The 17,421-nt window shown below is 34.7% G+C and overlaps 1 pseudogene; it reads left to right on the top strand.

Annotated features, from left to right (window-relative positions):
- Window positions 1-2,441: 2,441 nt before the first annotated feature.
- The window catches only part of LOC101437178 (heterogeneous nuclear ribonucleoprotein H-like), a 78,852-nt pseudogene continuing 63,872 nt past the window's right edge, over window positions 2,442-17,421 (top strand).

A 17,421-nucleotide genomic window follows, 5' to 3' on the forward strand; every position in this document is an offset into this window, starting at 1 on the left:
TTCACAACTTTTACTATGCGCTTATTGTTTATGTATGTTCAAGTATGACTAATACACTTCAAAAAAACAATAAAACCCCACACATCTACAGAAGTGTTCATCTTAGTGATATGGTAAAGAAAAACTTTTCATGAAAAAGATATATCTTCCTCCTTTCTCTACTCTGAAACTAATTAAATTATTAAACTAACTAAGAACTTTGTGTTGCAGAATGCAGAAGTATGTTAAGAGGGGCGAAAGTCTTCCCCTAATGATAAATTTAGCAAGTTTATGCAATTCCTCATCAAAATGTCATGTTAATTGGTCTAGGCCTAGTTTAGAAGCAGACAGGGCATAAAAGTTAACCAAACTTCTGGAAAAGAGACTAAGTTTGCAGAAGAGGCACACAGCCCACCCCATCACACATCTACTCATCTACTGTCCTCTGCCCCCTCACCGGCAACACTCATGGACTTGGGAACAAAACAGATTTAAATTAAAGCACGATATGACCTGTTTTAATCATATTTTAGAAATATCAAGTTATTATTGTACATATGAATCACTCCAATTTTAATACATAGTTTTAAATGAACTTTAATAAGATAAGTAATTTGAATATTTTAATTTCACAGTCCCTAAATACTTGCATATTTTAATATTTTTTTAAAAGGAAGAGGACTTAGGTTTCTACATCTGCTCACCTAGAAACTGTTTCAATTATTTCCATGAGTGATATTTCAAAGTTCCCTATGCATATGAGATGAAAGAGAAGTATGTACCAAGGAAGAAACAGACATTTAAAGTTTGTTTACTTCTGCAAAACATAGCAAGCTATAACAAAGAGACACTATTGGAGAACAGTCCAAACAGGAGTGTAGACTTGCATCAGACAGATCTAGCTTAAATTCTGGCTCTCAAACTTGTTAATTGTGACTTAATATCTGTGCCTGTGGGAAATTCAGGTAATGCTTCTAAGTCTCAATTTTCTCATCTATAAAATTGGGGTAATTATTTCTACTTCATTGAATTATTACTAAAGACTGCTAGCACCATTGTATGAAAAGTACCAAGCAGGTTGTCTGGAAAATAATATTTTATGAGCAAATTCTCGTTCTCTTCCTTTTGGTTTCATGGTGGTGTTAGCATTACACTCAAAGCTCTTTATTTCATATAAATCATTGATTTTTTTACTTCTCCTGGTTTACCAAACAAAACATCAGTTTCTATCCCAGGAGTACTGAGACTATCCACAGTTGAGGGCAAGAAAAATCTTGCTATGAGAAAGTAAGGTGTTGTGTGTGTGTGCATGTAATGAGCATTGTCAATAAGAGAAGGATCACTTAGAGAGCAGCAAGAACAAAGAAACAAGAGTCTGAAAGATTCCTGTAATTATGATATTAATTAGAGAAAACCAGTCATAATCGATCTGGTTTTTGATGCCTGATTTGATGTCCAAGAGTTGCTACAATTATATTAGAATTTTCAAAGCCTATGTACACTTTGTTTCTGAATATTAAAAAGAAAAAACTCATGCTCATCAAATTACTTAGGTACGTATACATGCATATTTGTGTGTGTTTGTGTAGAGAAACATTAGCATGCAAATTAGAATAACAGTGATAAACTACCTTTCATGGATTTAATTGGCAAAAACAGAAAAAAGCAATAATTTGTGTCTGCATGGATATGGTGAGATATGACTTGCTGTTCCATACTGATAGCAGTGTAGACTGGCACAAAATAGGTGGAAAGAAATTTGACAACATATGTGAATACTTTTTTTGAATTTTAATATTCTGACACTTTAATACATTAATCCCACTTCTGCTAATGTCTCGCTAAGGAATAATAAGATGTGTCAAAATTTTATGAGCAAGGATATTTAACTGCTACAGTAGTCAACCCCTTAACTAAAAACCAGCCTCCCAGGGTTATTTTTCATGACAGGTCCCATTAGCGAGGAAAAAATTCTGGGAGTAGAATCACAATCAAGCAGGACATGAAAAACAGAGACAAGGGAAAGCAAAGATGTAAACCAAGGTGGTTAAGTGTTATAGAGTCAGAATATATCAGAAAATAAGTTACCATACATTTGAGCAATACGTTAAAACAACAAAAGTGATAGTCATGTGAAGTTATTAAAGATTTCCAGAAACATGCTTCATAGCAAAAATTAAGAAAATCTAATTTTACATATGAACAATAGAAAATTATTAAAAGAAAAATAAGGAATAACAACTCTAAAGACAATGAAAACATGCTATAAAGATATGTCCACAATATATGCTTAAAAACATTAAGAAAATATGACAGTTAAGAATGAACAAAGTAAATAAAGAATAGAAAAATTCAGAAGTGAAGAATTAGTACTCAGGAAACAAAAGTAAACCAAGAAAGATTTCTTCTCAGACACGCAGTGGTTATCTCTGCTGTACGTTTTGATGCCAAAACTCTAAGAGATGATCCTGCTGAGCAGCAAAGTCAAAGAGGGGCTCATGGTGAAGGCTTGGGGCTTGCCCTGACTGTGCTCTGCAGATGAGGTGCAGCAGTTTCATTCTCAGTGCAAAATTCAAAATGGGTCTCAAGGTATTTGTTTCATCGACACTAGGGAAGGCAGACCAAGTGACAAGGCTTTTGTTGATCTTGAATCAGAAGATGAAGTCAAATTGGTGCTGATCAAAGGCAGAGAAATTATGGGGCACAGATATGTTGAAGTAGTCATGTCAAGCAATGTTTTAAAGGTTTGGGTATTGAGGGATACTGGTCCAAATAGTCCTGACACGGCCTATGGACAATGACGGCTTTGTACATCTTAGCATCTTAGAGGACTCCCCTTTGGATGTAGCAAGAAAGAAATTGTTCAGTTCTTCTCAGGGTTGGAAATCATGTCAAATGGGATAACACTGTCGGTTGACTTTCAGGAGAGGAGTTCATGCAGTTTGCCTCACCAGAAATGCCTGAAAAGGCTCTAAAGAAGCACAAGGAAAGAATAGCTCAAGTATATCGAAATCTGTAAGAGCGCTCGAGATAAAGTTAGAACTCTCTATGATCCGCCAAGAAAGCTGATGGTCATGCAGTCCCTATGACAGACCTGGACCTGGCAGAGAATATAACAATGTTGGCAGGGGAGCTGCCTTTGGAAGGATGAGATGTGGTTCTTATGGTGGAGGCTATGATGATTATAAAGGCTTCAATGATGGCTATGGATTTGGGTCTGATAGATTTGGAAGAGGCCTCAATTATTGTTTTTCAGGAATGTCTGATCACAGATATGGGGATGGTAGCTTTACTTTCCAGAGCACAACAGGACACTGTGTACACACATGGGGATTATTGTACAAAGCTACTGAGAATGACATTTACTTTTTTTTTTTTTTCACTGCTCGATCTTGTGAGATTACACATTTAAATTGGTCCTGATGTCAGAGTTACTGGTGAGGCAGATATTGAGTTTGCTACTCTCAAAGATGCTGAAGCAGCTATGTCAAAAGACAAAGCAAACAGGCGATACAGATATATGGAGGTCTTCTTGAACTTTACAGCAGGAGCAAGCAGTGGTACTTACGGGAGCCAAATGCTAAGAGGTATGGGTTGTCAAACCAGTCCAGTTACAGTGGCCCAGCTAGCCAGCAGCTGACTGGTGGTTATGGAGGTGGCTATGGTGGTCAGGGCAGCATGAGTGGATATGACCAAGTTTTACAGGAAAACTCCAGTCATTATCAAACATTTCATAGGTGGCCAAGGAACAATGAACAGCAGCAGCTACCACAGCAGAAGCCCTGCTTCTATGGGAGTGAATGAAATGGGAGGGATATCTAGCATGTTTAGTATGAGTGTAAATGGGAAATGTAATTGATCCCTGTCACTGACTCTTGGTCAACATTTTTAAGGAAAAAAAAAAAAACAAAACTTAAGTGTAACAGTTTTTCAAAACATAAGCTTGTGATTTATGCTTTTTCTAAGTGGAAATCAGGATTGTTTTAAAATAAATCTTAAAGGAAAAGAGATTTATTTTTAAAAAATAAAAAATAAAGACTTCAGGTTCAGTATTTTTTAACACAAACATTCATCTAAGATGTAAAAATGAAGTTTGGGTTAACTATAAAAGTTGAACAATTTTCCACTTTTTTCAACTTAGTTTTATTATAAGATGTACTTAAGCAGTAAGCATATTTAGTTTAAAGCAGGTCAATTATGTTAAGTGTTGCTCTTATACCTACCACATGACATAGAGCACTATGTGGATGCATGTTTGAAAGACATGCTTTTTTTTGCAAAACAAAATATAGGAGCTGTATCTACAGTTAAAAGTGAAACATTTGGCAGGTTTGTTAATTCTAGTTTCATTTAATAACCTGTAAGGTATGTAAGTTTAAAATTGAGACACAATACAATACTTCAGGATTTTTTTTGTCTTGGTATTTGTATGAAATTCTGAGGCCTTGATTCAAATCTTTCATTGTATTGTGATTTCCTTTTAGATAACTGTGCTAAGTGAAAGTTGTCAAATCTTCCTTTTAAAAACTGCAGAAAAAAAGAAGGAAACCTATAAAAATCATTCTGGAATAAAAATCATATTGAAAAAATCAATTCTATACTAGAAAGTCTACAAGAGTAAAAAGCCATAATCCCTTAAGAGAGCTGGAAGGTGAAAAAGTAAATTTTTTAAAAAATAAAAAACTGTAAAAGAGATACTTTTTAAAAAATGTGGCAAATACTGAAGCGAAGTAATAAAGATCCAATGTAAAAATAATAGGAATCCCTGGAGGCAAAAAAGCAAAGCAAGGTAAACAAAACATGTACTATAAGCAATAAGTTCAGAAAATTTCCCCGAAATCGCAATAAATAAAAAGACTTAAAACTACCTATTTAAAGAGTTCACCAATCATGAGAATACTGTCTCAGTATCACCCATACAATATACATTCTAATAAAATTACTAGAATTTAAAGAAATAGGAAAAATAATTTTTGTATCTAGAAAACACAGCACATGAAAAAGCACATTAGATTATTCTAAGAATTCAACCTTCAGACAAAGCAAGAAGAAAATGGAAAAAGATATTTAGGTAGTCAAGAAAATATTTCATAATGGTTTTATATCCAGCAAAACTGACTTTCAAGTCCAAAGAGCTCAGAGAAGCTTTAATCAATATGCAAAGAACTCCATAAATATTGTTCCCATGAACATTTCCTGAGATCTGTACTGGAAATGACCATCAGACAACCAAGATGACTGAAGAGACACTGTTGTAAAGACTGATGGCAAGCATTAAATATATAGTTGCATGTAGAAATAAGACTAAATGAGGGGTAAGAGTGAGAGTAATGCCTATTATACTATTATACAGTCTAACAATTTGTTTACAAATGGGGAGTGGTATATAATGGAGAGAAATAAATTAAAAATTAATATGTTCAATAGCTGTATGCTCAGTAATATTATTACTTTTATTCTGAGATGATTTCGCATGTAACATAGAATGAAATAAATGAGCAAACATGATATATTTAAATTTTATTATCCTCATGTCTCTTAGAATCAGGGGATAATAATATAACAGAAAACGCATCAAATGAATGTTCTGTAGTCGATATTAAATTAGAACTATCAATATAAACTTATGGTATCTATCTTAGGTGAATTAAACCATAATGAGATACTTAGGTAAATTAAACCATAATGAGATAAAATTAAACCAAAAATGGTTAAATTTTAAAAAACAACTAATTAATTTAAAAGAATTCTGACTATAATAAGTATTGGAGATGAAGGGGGACCAAATGGAACACTAGTACACTTCCAGTAGGATTGCAAATCGATACAACTACTTGGAAAAAATCCTGTTTGGCAGTATCTATGAATGCTGAACACATGTCATATGCTATGGTCCATCAGTTTTACTGATTGTATATGCACAACAGAATTACATACATACATTTTTCACCAAAATGTATTCATTTTAGCACTGTTGATTTTTTTTTAAAATCTGGAAACAATTAAAATGTCAATCAAACATAGAATAATAAATAAATTTAATATATTTAATATATCAAGAAATACCACATAGCAATACATTTAAGTGAATTATTGCTATACACAATTACATGGATGGATTAACAATTATTTGGATGGATTATACATTCATAATATTGAGTGAATGAAGTCAGACACATGCAAAAATACTGTTTTGATTTAATTTATTTCAAACTTAAAAATAGACAAAACTAAACTATAGTGTTAAAAGTTGGGTAATGATTAGCATTATGGAAGAGGAGTTAGTAATTGAGCAGAGCCTATAGAAGAATCTCCAGTTAAACAGTGCTATAATTCTTGCAAAGTAAGGAAACTATATAGGTATGTTATCTTCATAAACTAATTCATCATGCTGCAAAGTTAATTTTTAAAATTTTTCTGCATGTATGCTATAATAGATAATTGGTGTCCTGACAAATTACACATCCCCTTACTACTGGGAATGTCTGCTACTGACAGCTAACAGCTGAGAGCATTGTCACTGGCCACAGGGAGCTTCCTTTTCCAAGATTATATTTTCTCCAAGGGAAAGACTACACCCAATGGCTGGCTGATGCAAGGATACAAACCCCTAGTCCCTGATCTCAAACTGAGTCAAGTCTGCAGGGCTATCTCAGCATCAGAGTTCCACTTTAACTACATTGTGGATTGGCTTCTCATTCTGCCCACAAGAACCAGGACAGTATGAGTGATCCTGAAAGTGATGGATCAAGGATAAACGATCATAAAGTTAGATAATGGTGACTTTCATGATATAGCAGCACTGTTCCATTATACATGATTTAACCCATTGGTAAGGACACTACAAAATAGTGCCAATAAGCTGAAGGGATGACTCTTGCAAAGTTTCAAAAACTAATGGCCCGCATAACTAAAATAAAAATGCCAGAACTGTGTGGCAGATAGAAAAGGAAGTTACAATATAGCTAAGAGAAGTGGGCAAGCTATAATGATATATTATTTAGGACCAGAAAAAAAAAATCTCTTTTCCAAGTAAGAGCCAGAAGCAACAGGCCATACACTAAAGCAATAAGGATTGTGCTAGTGAGAAAGGCATTGAAATCACTATGAAGCTCAGTATGGCTCTCATGTGTAGACTAGGGATGATGGTAGGAGATTCCATGACAGAACTGGTCTTCTTAACAGCAATAATGATAAAAATATACTGAAATAAGTGTCCAGACAGTGACACTTAATTATCAAATAAGGTGGATACAGTTATCACAATAAGCAGCAAGGTTAAAGGCAGAGGAGACCCTATCAATAGAGAGATAAGAAGATGGTTAATAGAACACACTGTTTCCAGAAGCAACTTAGATGGAAAGCCATTAAGGGTGTTGCTTAATTTATACAGTCTAAAGAAATCAAGGATAGATGACCAGGAGGCTAAAAAACCACCATGCCACTAAAACGTTGGTATCGTTTTCCCAGTTTCCAGATCTAATCAAATTTTCAGATCCAGAACCCACTGACTGAGGGGAGTGACGGTCACTGTGAGGAAGAACTGAGCAACACCACAGAGTGTATTAAGAAGTAATCTCTTCAAAAACAGTTGGGAGGTCATCAGAGGGGTCGCACTTATGCACATTCCAGCAGGATCCCAGAGACAGTCAAAGTAGATGCAACCCCAGGTACTGGTGCTCCTGAGGGCTACGGAGACACACAGGTTCTATGGTCATTGCAGATGGCTCTGGAGTTCAGTGCCTTGCCACTGGGCCCTATTTTGGAATTTGTGTTCCTGAGTGTAATGGAGTTGGACTCAGATGTGACCTTTCTACACATGCCTCTTCTTTCACTTTTACTGACACTGTGGTTGGCACTGGAGTTGGTATATACTCAGGAGACCTGAATCTCTGGACTGGCCTTGTGCCAGCTGGGCCCTGAACCCCAACAGAGTTGCAATTCCTACTCTCTGTTTCACTGGACTTACCCAGGTCAGCTAACAAGGAGGCGAAGATGGTCAACCACCACACCAGGGAACCTAGGGTGCCTACAACTGCAAACAAGAAAATCGCATCCATCAACCATGTGGGATCTAAGCTCCTTCTCGATTTAGGGGTGGAGTGGACATCACCATCCCAGGGTCCACAGGATGGAGGAATAAAATATGGATTAAAGTGGACTTATTGGTATTCTACTAAACAACTACTGTGACTCTAGCAATGGAAGAAACTGTATCATTGGTGTGGAGACTTTGGCCACGGTAGTTGCTGAAGGCAGGGAGAGGGAAGAATAGACATGATATAGGGGCATTTTCGGGACTTGGAGTTGTCCTAAATGATATTACAAGGACAGATGCTGGCCATTATATATCCTACCATAACCCACTGAAAGTACTGGAGGAGAGTGTAAACTACAATGTAAACTATAATCCATGCAGTGCAGCAATCCTTCAAAATGTATTCAACAAATGCAATGAATGTCCCACAATGATGAAAGAGGTTGTTATGTGGGAGGAGTGGAGGTGGGGTGGAGTGTGGGGTATATGGGAACCTCTTATATTTTTTAATGTAACATTTTTTGTGATCTATGTATTTTTTAAAAAGGCAATTAAAGAAACAATGAAATTTTTAAAATTTTTAAAAAAGAAGTAATCTCTTCAGTTACTTCTCCAGTCCTTCCCCAAATGGACTAATAATCATGTAATTGAGTAAACACTTACAGAGGATTAGAGAATAAACACCTTTTGAAGATTATTGAACATGAGTCTGAATTGACATTAATACCCAGGGACAAAGCACCAACCATGTTGGAATACAGTTAAGTTCTGGAGTGTATCTAGCTTACTGTGGAAACAATGGGCCTATGAACTCACTTCGTGGTCATATCTCTGGTCTCTGAATATACAATTGGAGTGGATACATTTGGAATTTGATAGAATCCTAACATTTATCCCTTAGCCTGTATGGTAAGATTTATTATAGTGGGGAAGTCATATTAGAAGCCTCTGAATTTATCTTCCCACCCATCAAATATAGTAAAATTTTAAAAGCACACATTTTGGATGGAATGAATGAGTTAGTATCTCTCTCAAATATTTAAAGATGACAGTGTGGTAGTGTCTTCCATATCCTCACTTATTTCAACAGTAAGGCCCCTACAAAAATTGGATAGACTATGATGGATAGCAGTAAATAGATACAAACTTTACCAAGCAGTGGCCATTCAGAGATATTTTCTCACCAAAGTCAGTTACTGGTAATCCTAGTGTCCTGTCACATGGGGAAGCAAGGTGACAGTCCATCCCTGCTGAGGTCCCTGCTTTCCCCTCCAGAATCTACATTCTCCCAGAATTTAGCTGTAGGCAACCAGGCATAGGGCTTGTCTCTTTCTTCTCTTAGTCTCTGGGGCTTCTCTGTCTTTTTGCAGCTGTAGGAGAACCTGGAGTCCTCTCTACCCCATGGATGGGTCAAAAGAGCAGAGCTCCCTTTTCCTGTGTGTCTCACACTGTGTCTCCATTTATATAAGACCCAGAAAGAGGGCAGAGACTCAACTCAAGTCACACCTCACTGACAGAGTCCAATCAAAAGGGTCTTGCACCCACAGGAATGGATTAGTTAAAAAATATAATCCTTCTCCTTTTGGAATTCACCAAATTCAAACTGTCATGCATACTATTCTGGGAACGTTGTTTTCTTATATGAGTGAAATGAGAATATTTTGGTGGAGCAATGTATTTTAAAAGGGGATCATTCTAGCTACTTCATGGCTCAACAGTGGGCCAGAATGGAAGCAGAAGACTAGGTCAGATGCTACTGCAATGGTCCCATGTAGAGATGAGGGTGGCAGGAGAGATGGTGAGTAGGAGTTAACTCTTGGATCTATTTTGAAAGTTGAGAAACAGGCTTCTTTCCAGAGAATTAGTTGTGCACTGTGACAGAGAGAGAATTCAAGTGTGACTTCAAGATTTTTTTGCACTGAGTATGGAATGATTCTTAACTGAGGTGGGGTAGACTATGGAAGAAGCAAGTTTAGGGAAGGGAAAAAGATTAAGAGTTTAACTTTGGACACATTAAACTTGAGATGCTTATTAAGCAGGTTAAGTGAAGATGTCGAGGAGTCAGTTGGGTAAGTAAGTGTACAATCTGATATACAAGTTTAGGCTGGAGATACAAAATTGGGTGTCAGCAGTACATTCAGCCTACAGATGTGTTTGGGAATTGGAAAGCAGGAGACAAGAAAATCACCAAGCCCTGAAAATAGTTTTTCAGCTACAAACTAGGAAAAATAATTCTGCGGCTAATCTCAGCATAGAAAAACACTACAGAATTTTTCATCTACTTTAAAATATACTTAACACTCATTATAAACAGAACAATATGTAATTGTTAAAAATAACAATGTGTCTTCATACACATTGAATATATTCAGAGCAGTACTTGAAAGAAATAACCCTATGGGACATTAAATAGACATAAGGTTTTGAGAAAATATCTAGGATTAATATAACAGTTCGATAGGGAATGAAAGGAATTCATAATTATGATACAGCATGCACAAGTTTCTGGGAATGATTTGGAAACCATTTGGCAATCTGATTCATAAGCTTTAAAATATTGTTACCCTTGCAAAGTAAATCGTCTGCTGAGAAAGTAATATAAAATAAAATTCCAAAAAACAGACAAACTTTACATACAAAACTAGATTTATTAGAATAGAATTTGGAAATAACCCAAGTGTTGGGCCAAATATTTTGAGTAATTGTGGTGACAAAAGTTCAATCTGTCCATTGTGTCATTGCATATTGGTGTAAGGATTCTTGCACTCAAAGCTAAAAGGAGTCCTGAACCTGCATGGTAGAGCTAAGAGCTATGTGGGAATCTGACTCCAAATTGACAGAGCAGGTAGTTCAGACTGGTCATAGACTCAGAAAGCCAAAAGTAGATATGAGAAGCTGAAATATGGAAAGCTGAAACATGGAAAGAAAAATAATGCAAGAATTAAACAAGGAGAGCAAGCAGCAGGAAACTGAGACTAAGTGTACAGGTCATGCCAAATTGCCCTGACCAAGAGTTGTTGACTCTTGGTTGGTCTAATGAGTCTTTGGAAACGGGAAACCTGTGTTTATGTCAGGAATAAGCTAAATACTCTCCAACAATAAAAGATGGTCAAAGTAATTCCAGTGTCCTGATGAAGTGGGAAACCATGCTGGTAAACAACTGGTGTTTAGTTAATTGCAGCATTATTAAAAACATTAAAATTTGAAAACAATCTTAATATCTCAATACACATCAATAGAGGAATGGTTAAATTTTTGGCATATTCACACTTAGGAACACTGTAATATTTAAAAGGATAAATTGGATCTAAATGTACTTACATGCAAGGATTACCAAGACATGTTAGATTTTTTAAAAGCAGCTGAACAGATTTTTTATTATAGATAAATGTACATGGAAATATTTTCCTATATGTATATATATAAAGAATGTCTTAAAATAATCATAACAGAAACAATAAAGTAAAAGTGGTCAAAGGGTGGGGAATAGGTGAGCAGTGAAGTGGTAAGTGAAGGAACTATAGAATTTTATTCAATTCTCCTTGGAATATTAAATTTTATAATAACATATTCATTTATAACAAGTATAATGAAAATAAAAGATTTCATTTTTTATTTTAGAAGCATAACATTACAAATTCTTGTTACATTGCTAGTTTTCAAAACATATTGTAAAATACATAATTCAATATATACATAGAAGTGAAAAGAGAACACTGAAAATGCTCAGTAACTGTCTTTGAGGGGTATGCTCTTCAAATATTTTTCTACCTACCTATTTTCCTGGATTTTGCATTTTTATGATGAGTATTATAATAACACATAAATTGAAATGGGTATATTTTCTGTCTCAGTGTTAACCGATGCCAAAAATTCCCTTTCCCAGTCCTGGACTACCTATACAGGATGTGCTAAGGAATTATGAAATGCCATAATTAACCCACTTCCCATATTGAGGGAATAACATAACTGAAATAAAGCAGTGTTTCCTAAACTTTAATATGCATACAAATCACCTGGTAATCTTGTTAAAATGCAGTAGGACTGAAGGGAGAACTGAGATTCTAAATGGTTCACAAGCATTCAGATTAAGCTGAGGCTCCACAGACCATACCTTAAATCCCAAGAGTCAAAGGAATGTTTTGCAATAGCTTTTGGTTTGTTTTTTGGGGAATGGGAAGAGAATACTTCCCCACAACTTTAAGCAGAGTGATAAGGTAGCTACTGAGAGAGCATGACCAAAGTCATCCAAGGTTAAGAGACAAAAGCATATTAGGAAGATTTTATTGAAATACTTTTTACCTCATCTAGACAATTTTTAAGTTGTGCATTCAAGGAGAATTAGAAAAAAAAAACAGTAAAAGTAACTATTAGAAAAATGTTTGGAATATCCTCCCACTTTAATTTATCCCATTTACCTTTGTCCTCTTCTTTTTCCAGGGCAAGAGAAGTCACCAGCAGCCATTTGATTTTATAACCCACCATTTTGTCTATAGCTACTTGAACAAAGATTGGACACTTGATCCAAAATTGTTCTCTCCCATGGGGATTTCGAATTACGATGGTGAGCAAGAGAATGAAAATGAGAGAAAGAGGGTTCTGTAACATGTAAACTTGATGACACTCATACATCACTAAATATATGAAGGAAGCCCATCTGAAAAGATGGACAACAACCCATAGGCACAGATTAAACAGAGAGGAAAGTTGGAGATAGAGAAAGTACGTGATTTAGTTTCTCCATGGTTAGGCCTTTCTCAACCAGAGCTGTGTTTTAGCTTAAGATGCACAAGTTTATTTATATTAATTACAATCAAAAATAGTCATAGCTAATGCATACAACTAATGGATTAAATGGAATTAAGGGAAATTTAAATTCATTAAACGGTATGTGACCTCTACATTTTTTAAAGAAAATCTTGTTTCAAGATTATAATACTGGTCAGTGAGCAGGCCTATACTTAAAAGTAGTATAGAACAACCCCAGTTTACAGAAATATCCTCTTTCCCCCTGTCCCATTGTTCAGTCTCTGAAATACATTGTTTAGTTTGAGAAGGAAACAGTTGCCATTGGAGCCTGCATGGCTCCTTTCTCTTGGCTTTTGAGGACCTTTAAAGTCAGCTTAATCTCTCTGCATTTAACTTCTAAGTCCTATATATCATTGACTTCATCCACTTCTCTTCATTTCTCCTGTTTCTACATAGTCCAAGATACTTCAGTCCATTTTCATTGCTTTCTCACCTGCTAAGTCCCTCAGCAGATCCCCACTATTCTCAGTAAAAAGTGAAAAGTACTACCATCAAGACTGGGCATGACAGTAAACAAAGCCTCAACATTGATGCTCATTAGGGCTCTAAAGATATCTGGACACTGTAGGCAAAGCTATAGGCACACAAACCCAGGAATTTGGCAGCCCGTTGGTGGGTCTTGAACCTAGGAATATATGATAACCTATTTCCCCAATGTAACAGAGTTAGACAAGCTTATAAATTCTCTACTCATGATTTTTCTACCCCTTTTATTTGAACCTGTAATTAGCACTCTAGCCATTAAATATATTTCCCAGGGACTTAAATCTTCAGTCTGTTCATATGCCAGTTTAGCCCTGAATCTCAGCTGAGTTACAGCCAACACCAGTTCATTAGACTTGCCAAGAACAGCTAACAAAATGATGATGATGGACAACCCCCTTCCCAAAAAACAAAGTGTATGTACAATTTCAAGCAAAACAAGTTCCTTCCATCTGCCTTATAAGATCTAAGTCTGCTCTCAATCAGAAGCAGAGCTGGCATCACCATTCCCAAATCCTCAAGACTGAGGAATGAACAAACATAAGGGGAGAATACAACCATGGACCAAAGTAAACTTATTATTATTGTAGTAAAGAAAGAACTTGTAACATTGATATAAAGATAGTGGTTTCTGGAGGTTCTGAGGGGAGGGAGAGGGATGAATAGGTGGAACACGGCATGTTTAGGGCTTTGGAATTGCTCTGCATGCTATTGCAATGACAGATACAGGCCATTATACATTTTATCAAAACCTATAAAATTGCATGGTGCAAAGTGTAAACCATAATTTAACTATAGACCTTGGTTAGTATCAATGCTTCAAAATTTGTTCATCAATTGTAACAAATGTATCACATTAATGTAAAATGTTATTAAAAGGGGAAAATGTGAGTGGGGCAGGGGGTCAGGTATATGAGAATCCCCTATACCTTCCATGTAACTTTTCTATAATCTAAATTTGCTTTAAAAATAAAGTTTATTGTATGAAAACAAATAAATACATAGTGATACATGGGAAAATACAATTAATGTAACTGATGGACTATAATTAACAGCAATATTGCAATATTCTGGCATCAATCTTAAAAAAGGTACTAAATAAATGCTAAGGGTCAAAAAGAGAGTGGTATGGCATTTTTTTTTTCTATTGGAGTAAAGAAAATGTTCTAAAATTTACTGAGGTGACAACAGCACAAGTCTGAAAGCCACTAAGTCTACACTTTGGATGGAGTGTACATGGCATGGGTCTGTATAATACAGAGAACAATGCGGTGGATGATGGCCTGTGGTGAACAGTACTAATATGAGAGTATTCGATCATGCCCTATAGCAAATGTAAAAATGTATATGATACTAATAATAGGGTGGTTTATCTAAAAATCCACATAATATAATCTATGGATCATAGTTAGCAGTGATATTTGATGATTTTCTTTCATAATTTGTAAGCAAATATTCCACCACAGTGCAAGGTGTTGGTGGTGGGTGATGTATGGGAATTCTGCACATTGTGCATGATTGTTTTCTAAGTTCACAGTTTCTCTAATAAATTTTTTAAAAACTATAAAATTGTACAGTGTAAAGTATAAGCCATAATGTAAACTATAGACCTTAGTTAGTATCAATGCTTCAATATTTGTTCATCAATTGTTACTGATGTACCACACTAATGTAAAATGTTAATAGGGGAAAACGTGAGAGGGGGCAGGGTGAGGTATATGTGAATCTCCCATACTTTCCATGTAAATTTTCTGTAATCTAAAGATTTTTTATAATAAAGTTTATTTTATGAAAAAAAAAAAAAAAAAAGACCTGGCAAGCTCTGACCCTGTTAACTGCTTCTCACAATTTCTTGCTCACTTCCTATACAGTGCCAGGTCATCTGGGTGTCTTCCACTTTCTCAGCCATCTCAGCTTACAAGGAACACAGGGTTTTGCATAAGCATTTGCCTCTCTTACTGCTCTCTTTCAAAAGTGCTCACTCACTAATATTTCAAATCTCATCTCAAAGCTTATCATTGCTGGAAAGCTTTCCTTGACCCTCCTTTCCTCACCAACCTAACTGTACTCCTGCATGTCTCCATGAAATATTATTTTCCATTGATTGTTCATTGCATTTATAAGCTTGTCTTTCATAATGTGAATATTTCAGCAATGGTGCTTCCCTACCCCCAGTAAAGTAAATCCTGCAGGAGAAAAGGGAGAAAAATCTGTTTTCTCTTGTTATAGGTTATGGCTCATTTTTGCGTCCACAACGCCTAGCATACTGCCCGCTGGTTTAGTAAGTCAGAAAATTAGTAGGAAACAAAACAGTTCAAACACATCTGCCTTTCTATATTTTTAAAAATCAACTTTATTTGGATATAATGCATATTCAATAAAATGCACTCTTTTTAAAAGTTGGAATAAAGTGCTGGTTTTCTGTATTTTAAAAATGATACTGAGCTGAACTTGAAAGAGTAAAATGGTACTTTAAAAGTTTTTTTGGTAGTAACTCATCACAATAACTCAGGCACTCTGATTAGAGATCATGATATTGACTTAGGACAAAGCAATCAGGATAGTGCATAACCATATGATGTAAAATCCTATGGTAAACTTCTATATGTACTATCAATAGTTTTATTATGTAATACAATAGATCATAGATATACAAAATAAAAAGTTATTTGTTATACTAAAACATTCTTTCTTGATTTAAAAGCTGAAAATCAAAGAGAAGAAATGAATATATTTATCAAACATTGAAAATTTATATTAAAATTCATAAGAAAAGACTCAAGAAATTTGCTCTTGTGATTCTTAATTAACATTCATAAAAATTCTGACCAATATAATAAAATTGTAGATAAAGCATAGTGCAACTCTTTAAGAGATTAATATATATATATATATATATATATATATATATTAGCCCTTGTAGACAATATGATTGCAAGAAAACAAGTTTATATGCTATTGGAATTAGTAGAGTTGTCTGTGAAAGCATTAGACATCCAGTCAATGTAAAAACATTAATATCATTCTTATACAACCAGTAACAACCATTTGGAAGACTAAAAGGAGAAAAGATCCCATTCACAGTAGCAATACAGTTGTATAACATTTGGGAATAACCTGCTTAAGCATTCTTTATGAAAAAATATGTAAAACTATGTGTGCTGACACAAAAGATGACATAATAAACTGAAAGAAACACCATACTCCTTAATAGAAAAAATGAAAATTGGAAAAATGTTAATTCTTTTCAAATTAATTTATAGGTAACAGAAATTGGATGAATGATATTCTGAAGCTTTTTTTGGAAATAAAAATGTTTGAGAATACTTAACAAATTTGGGGGGTTAACTAATATTAGATGATTGATTCTATCGTAAAAATAAAACACTATCAAACCAACATAATTAAATCAGGTCATTCACCTATAATAGAAATATTGATCAATAAAATGGAGTAAGCCACTAAAAGTTTTTAATAACACTACATACATCTCAATTTTAAAGTACATGAGGATGACATCGAACACTGGAAAAGAAAGATTATTTGTAAATGGTACTGGGAATTGTTTATTGGGAAAATTATCTAGGAGGATTTAAAAAGTAAATATAAACATTGAAAGCATACATTTTATAGGAGAATATAGATAATTTGAATTAAGAATCATTTCCAAAGTCTTGACTCAAGGAGAAAATTAATAGAGAAAATAATATTTAGATAAACTATAAGAAATTGCCAACTTTGTAGGTCAACTTGTTTAAATGCTGATCGTTTCATCTTATTCAGCCCAAAGGATTTGGCCACATAGGGTTTGTCAGAAACACCATATATAAAAAGTAAATTTTAAAGGGGGACAAGGAATATTTATCCCATGATAAAGATTTTATGTTTTTAACTCTGAGTAAGATGGAAATCCATTGGTGAATAATTTTTCACCACTTGAGGGACATGATGCTAAGAAAGAATTTCAAAATTATAAAATCAAATGCAAAAATAGAATTAAAATATACATAAGTAAAATCATCTCAACTATACTTACATATACAGAAAAGATCATGAAAGTAAATATGACAAAAAGTAATAGGGGTTTTGCATGGTGATAAGAAAATGGATGC

This window comes from Dasypus novemcinctus, chromosome 11 (assembly GCF_030445035.2).
Source record: "Dasypus novemcinctus isolate mDasNov1 chromosome 11, mDasNov1.1.hap2, whole genome shotgun sequence".
Taxonomy (NCBI): Eukaryota; Metazoa; Chordata; class Mammalia; order Cingulata; family Dasypodidae; genus Dasypus; species Dasypus novemcinctus.